Raw genomic sequence first — 6,000 nt, forward strand, 5'->3', positions numbered from 1 at the left:
TGCATTCTCCTCTCACTGGTGTGAACAACACATGTATTAGTAGCAATGGTCGAGGGAAAAAATAAATGGGAAAAGCAGATGAAGAGTTTACCTCTTCGTAGTTACATGTATCTGTATCTCTAAGATAATACAGATATTCTATCTGTACTTTTCCTCAATGCCCACTCAAATAATTCAGTTTAGGGATGTATAAGAACATTATAAGAAGGAACTGTAATATATTCTAGTGTCTCTTACAGCAATACTTGCAGAAAATACAGATTTTATATTCCTTTTGCAAAACATCTGTTCATAAGATCTGCTATCTCCTCGTTATTTAAAAGACCTTTATTAGGAAAAGGTCTTTGTTCTTACATATTGTACCCAAAATGGGGCCTAATCTCTCCCTTCACTTTGAATATGGAACAGACTTTAATTGTCCCAACTTTTAGAGCAAGATGTCACAGAGGACCTTATAAACACAGCTGGATTCACGTGCTATATTTGCATTTCTCATGGAAAGCAACTAAAAAAAAACAGAATCTGTCTGCCCATGTCTAAGGATTTACAGCAGCTCTGCACTTACTTTTTTTAATGTCTTCTCATATAGATGCACTGAGTCCATGAAGAAATCAAAAGTTGACAAACGTGCATTTCTTCCATGGAGTGACATGAATGGAAACCACTTAGCAGTGGGCTGCAGAAGAAGAAAATACAGATAATTCCTGTTTCTTTTTACCTTCCAGGTGCTAGACCTGGAGATCTATGGAGATCACAACATTGGCTGTATTCCTTGAAAAACTCAATTAAGAAGTGGCCAAGTTATGCTGAAGAGGTCACCCAAGAATTATTTCCATTAGGTAACACTATCTCATCTGGCAAATACTATTTTTCATCTGTTAAAAGTAAAAGGAAAGATTTAAGAAACATAGAATTAAAGTTTGCATAAATGTCTTCTTTGTATTTTTGACTTTTGTTTATATATTCAACTAAGCTCATTAGTGCTTGTGAAGTAGCTTTGCTTATAGTATGTTACAAAGAAAACCTGTCATGACTGCTAGCTATTAAAAAAGGAGATGACACTTGGGAGCAATCTGGATTGCATGAGTAGCTGAGTTCATTTAAATAATATGCACTTGAACACAGCTAAATGTAATGTCATTAGCCCTAGCATTAAGCATGTATATTACAATTATACAAGAGGTGTCTGTATTTTGGAAATCTATAACCAAGTTAAGGCTTAAGGATAATTTTTACTAGGCAATTAATCATGTATTCCTAATGTGAGGCTGACCCTGACTTCCGCCACTGCATTTATGCTGAATATAAAAATCATCTCTTCAGGTTGCCAAGGTTTAACTGAATCTATACATTCAGTAACTCCAGCTGGAAATAAGGCAATCCTCCCCCAAACAGTCTAGTTCTGATTGTTAGTGGAAAAAATCTAAAGGCAAGAACCCTGTACAATCAGGGACATTAAAATAAGTATTTTAAAATAAATATCGTCATGCTTGGACCTGCAATACTGACTACACACCAAATAAAGATGATAGAAGCAATTTTCATTTCAGTAGGCGGACATATAAGAAAACGCAGTAGCTACAATTAAGACGTTGTCAGACATGAAATAAGATACACAGTGTTTCTACTGAATGTTGACCATTGTCATTATATAGTCTAAACTAGAGAAATTAAGACTCAGGCAGACAAAGTATACTGGGATGGTAAGCTTTAAACATGCAGGTGATCAGTAAATTGAAATAATCCCACGTAAGCCTCAGATCTGCAGTTTACAGCTGTGTGCTGGATTCCTTGGCACCTTGGTCCAGCACCTCTGCTAGAGGGTGGTCAACATCAGCAGTGGATTTGAGCTATAGTCGCAGATGTGGCTCTTGCCAAACACTTGTAACCTGGAACATGCTCTTCCACATTAAACTGCAGCTGACTAGCATGCTAAAATAAAGTGCTTGAGGGCAAGACTACCTAAATTTGCCTGCTTTCTGCTGAAAAAGGCTTCAAAATTACCTAACCGCCTTCGTTCTAGCCTAGATCTTGGGCTCTGTACAAAATAACTCCCTCAGTTGCTGAGAAGTGATACAAACTCCCTTTTCTAATTCCTCTGTGATGGGAGCTGTGCTTCCTCAGCAGTTCTCTTGCTTATTAAAGTAACCCTCCACTCCTTTCAGGGTGACCAGGGGTCTTTTCCCTGCCAACTTCTCCTGCTGCCCAGGCCAGGGTCTTTCAGCTGAGTTCTGCCTGGCTCTTCCCTGGATCCAGCTCTTCTCCTTTCAGAAGCTCCCCTGGGGATGCCCTGCTGCCTTTGTACCTCTTGCCTCCGGCGCCAGGCAGGCAGTAACCCAGAGGCAATAAAAGAATAATCCCTGTGGCCCAGCCCCAGGCACCCTATACTTTGTTCCCCCAAATAAAGACTCTTTCTGCATTTCATACCTCGTTCTCGTGCTCCAGAAGATCCTTCTGACAACTCCCAGTAGTCTCCATCCATGTAGATAACTACAGCCTACTAGTTCCCAGTGCCTCCAGAATTATTATTATTATTTTTTTTTTTATTTGGCTTCTTCACCAAAGACAACCCTTTGCAAGACTCGCAGCTTTCCTGGCACCCCTCTATTTTGACTGAAGGGCTATGCCTTTTTTCCCTTGGCAGTCCTTCCCAGCACTTTTCTGCCTCTAACTCTCTGCTTCTGTGCCAGGATAGCTCGCAGGAATGGGGCCTATATGAGGATATAATCACTTGGGAAAGGAATGTAATTAAAAGCAACATATAAGGCAATTAAAAAAAATCTTTTGAGAACGCTTAGCTGGCAGAGTGAGAATCTTACTGAGAATATTTAATTGTTCACATTATTAAGTGCAGACAGGTCGGCTTCTCTTTCAAAACAAACATGGCAATTGAACAAAAAGTTAGACTAATGTAACATTATAACTACATAGTTAAAAAAGAAAACATGTAGAAAATGTAAACATTAAGAGTTTTCAAAATTGGTGAAAGACATACCAGATTAACCAGATTTTTTAAAAAAATATACAATTTTTATACTAACTATACTGTGAGAATCTAGAGGTAACACTGTTGCAGCTGCCTTGATTATTCATTTTTTTATTCCTGTTTTTCCAGTTAAACATGCAGCAGAACATATTTTGTTTGATGATATCAAATGCATGTCATAAGAAACACATCACAACTGAATCAACACTACCTATTCTTCCCTATTTGTCCTGTCTGCTTACTATTTTATTTTTGAAGTCTTACTACATTAACATATTAACATATTTAGTTTATTAGCTTATTTTTAGAGAGTTTACACACCACTTTTTTTTTTTTTTTTTTTTTTTTTTTTTTTTTTTTTTTTTTTTTTTTTTTTTTTTTGGTATTTGACAGGAACATTGTACTACAAAATATTTAGATAGAGGCAAAATTTGTGAGGCAAAACACCCTAATCAACCAGAACAATCAAAACTATTTATTTTTATAAATAACTAAAAAGAAAATTGGACTTTTTTATGAAAGACAGTGCAGTGCAGTACACTAACCCATCAACCTATCTTTAACTCAGACAAACAAGAAGTATGTATCTGCATTTGGGTAATGGGAAACCTAAGGAAGAAGATTAAATGACTACAAACCAAAGAAGGAAACTGCTAAACCAAAGAAGGAAACTGCTTTAGAGCTATTATTACACTTAGAACCCCCTGTTTTCTTATCATCTGCTCAAACCTATGGACGTAATGAATCCATTAACTTCAAATAAAATACTTCACGTCTCATTCTCTCATCAGGAATATTGTTGCAAGGCATATTTTCCAAAGTTGACCAAGTCCTCTTTTTATATCTGTCCCTAAACTCCTATATTCATTTGCATTATACTCCTGCTGCCCAGAACAGACATACCTAAGCCAGGTTTCAGCACACATCAATTGTCTTTTCTGTCAAAACTATGCAGAGGGAGAAGGAAATAAAATGTGTTAGAGTGACAGAGCTGACACTTAGCTACTGTGCAGAATCACAAACATGATGCTCTAATAAATAATCCCTCCTGACAGTTCAGAAATCAAATCTTATTAGCAGAGGAGGGAAGAGAAGCTTTTTAATGCCTCTGGATTCTATCCAGTGCAATTAACACCACATATAGTACATTGTTCACCTAAAGCCATAAATCATAGTAACAAGTGCCACATTGTACAGAGAACTTGAAACTACAAGAATGAAAATGAAGAATGGCTTAGAAAAATCATGCGATATCACATTTTTCCTATGACCAACTGCAAAATAAAGAGTACTGAAAATAACTTGGGTGCCCAGCCTTTCCCAGCTTGTGCTGTTCCAGGATACCCTAATAGTTCAGTTTTTGAGAAACTCCATTTTACAGTGAGAAAACCCTGACCATCCTTCCAGTATCTATATACTTTTCTTAGTGGGAAGTGCCTACCCTCCACTAACTCCTCTTCCATTTTTTTCCTCCTTTCTTAGTCTTCTCTCCTCTTTTGATCCTTTTCCATCATCTATTTCTCTTCCAAACCATTATGATTTGAATATTATAAGTTTGCTGAGGAGTCTAGATTGGCCTAAATACAGCAGAGTTTGCAATAGCAGCAGTGAGCCATAGGACATCTCAAAGGCCAGTGCAGATATACAAGGAACACCATTTTGTTACTCAAACTGCAGTCTCTGCCTGCTCAGTCATCCTTAGATCCCATGCTTGCCCTACAGCAGAAGAGAAAATGTGTAACATTTCTTGTGCCACCCAGATCCCACATCTCCATATCTGCCTCTCCTTCTGCCTCCAGCTCCAAGCAGCCACATGAGCAGTAGAAGAAAAGCAAGATGCCTTGTGGCCCCACAAAACCCACATGAGCTATGTTAATTGCTCAGGAAAAGCTGTTGGATGGCTTGTCTGCAAACAAATATCAGAAATGGTTCAAAGGGCATGCCAGGATAGCACAGTTGTTCCTCATGGACAAAAAGGCCAGTATGCTCAGTCCCTAATCAAAGAGGGACGGATTTCCTCCTTGCTGATGGAAGGAGATTCCTCTGAGAAAAGTCCCACTGAGACTCCCTCAGCTCAGGGACAGCCAAGGAAGGTCAGGTCGGTCCCTGTCACATGCCCTTGCTACAGGATTGGGCTCTATCTTGCTCTTTGCCTGCCCCGTGACTTCTACATTCCTATATGCAGAGAGGCTGGTGTTTGATAGGAAGATCAAGACTTGCACTCCAGCCCTGGGCCTCCTCTGAGGAAAGTTTTATTGGGTGGTAATTAGAGCATTCCTTTAGGAAATGGGAATTATCCAGCTTTTCCTAGGAGAGACTGACAACTCTGATCCTCAGGAGCAAGTTGGTGCCACTGGAGTGGTGTCAGCCTTGATACTTCTGCCTTTGGAGCTGAGCATCACCCCTGTAAGGAATATTCAGGTCTCCATGATGTGTGGACAAGAGATTTGAATATAGTCCTGAAGCACCATTCTAGTTCCAAGGGTGGCAGAAATTCAGGTGCACCCTCTGGCTATCGGGTCACTCTGTCCCAATCCCTCTTTGGCATGCAAAGCTCTCTGGATCAATGTCAGAAAACAGAATTCTTAAGGTGTTATGTATTTTCCTTACAGATAACTCTTTCTTTAATTGTTACCTATTTTAGGTGTCTGCTTTATATGTTGCAATGTTTGTCTTCCTCTAGGCATCAGCAAAAGTAAAATAATAATAAAGTTTATGTCAACAGCTGGTTAGAAACAAGCGTATTCCTAACATAACATTATTTCTCATCAGGTGGAAAACAAAGACTTATAGCAGCATAGCGACAGTGACTCCCTTTTCTTTAATGTTCCCCTATCATATATCCACTTAAGAGGAGAGAATACATAGCAGCAAAAAAAATTCTTTTCCCATCTTCCTTTACATTTCAACATATTACCCAAAGCACCCATTTGCACATCTAAACTTCTCCAACTTATCAACAGAAATTTAAGAAATTTTAAAAATTGATTATTCTTTTAGAGAGGTATGGGAGT

At 38.6% G+C, this 6,000-nt stretch overlaps 1 long non-coding RNA gene across 1 annotated transcript in view; it reads right to left on the bottom strand.

Annotated features, from left to right (window-relative positions):
• Positions 1-605, bottom strand: part of LOC112956813 — a 39,995-nt gene extending 39,390 nt beyond the window's left edge. Inside the window, exon 1 of the long non-coding RNA XR_003251111.1 lies at positions 566-605. This is a non-coding gene — a long non-coding RNA (uncharacterized LOC112956813). The remainder of the gene's footprint in view (positions 1-565) is intronic.
• Between the last annotated feature and the right edge of the window lie 5,395 nt (positions 606-6,000).

Source organism: Nothoprocta perdicaria, unplaced genomic scaffold, assembly GCF_003342845.1.
Source record: "Nothoprocta perdicaria isolate Ctin4 unplaced genomic scaffold, notPer1 scaffold_67, whole genome shotgun sequence".
Classification (NCBI taxonomy): Eukaryota; Metazoa; Chordata; class Aves; order Tinamiformes; family Tinamidae; genus Nothoprocta; species Nothoprocta perdicaria.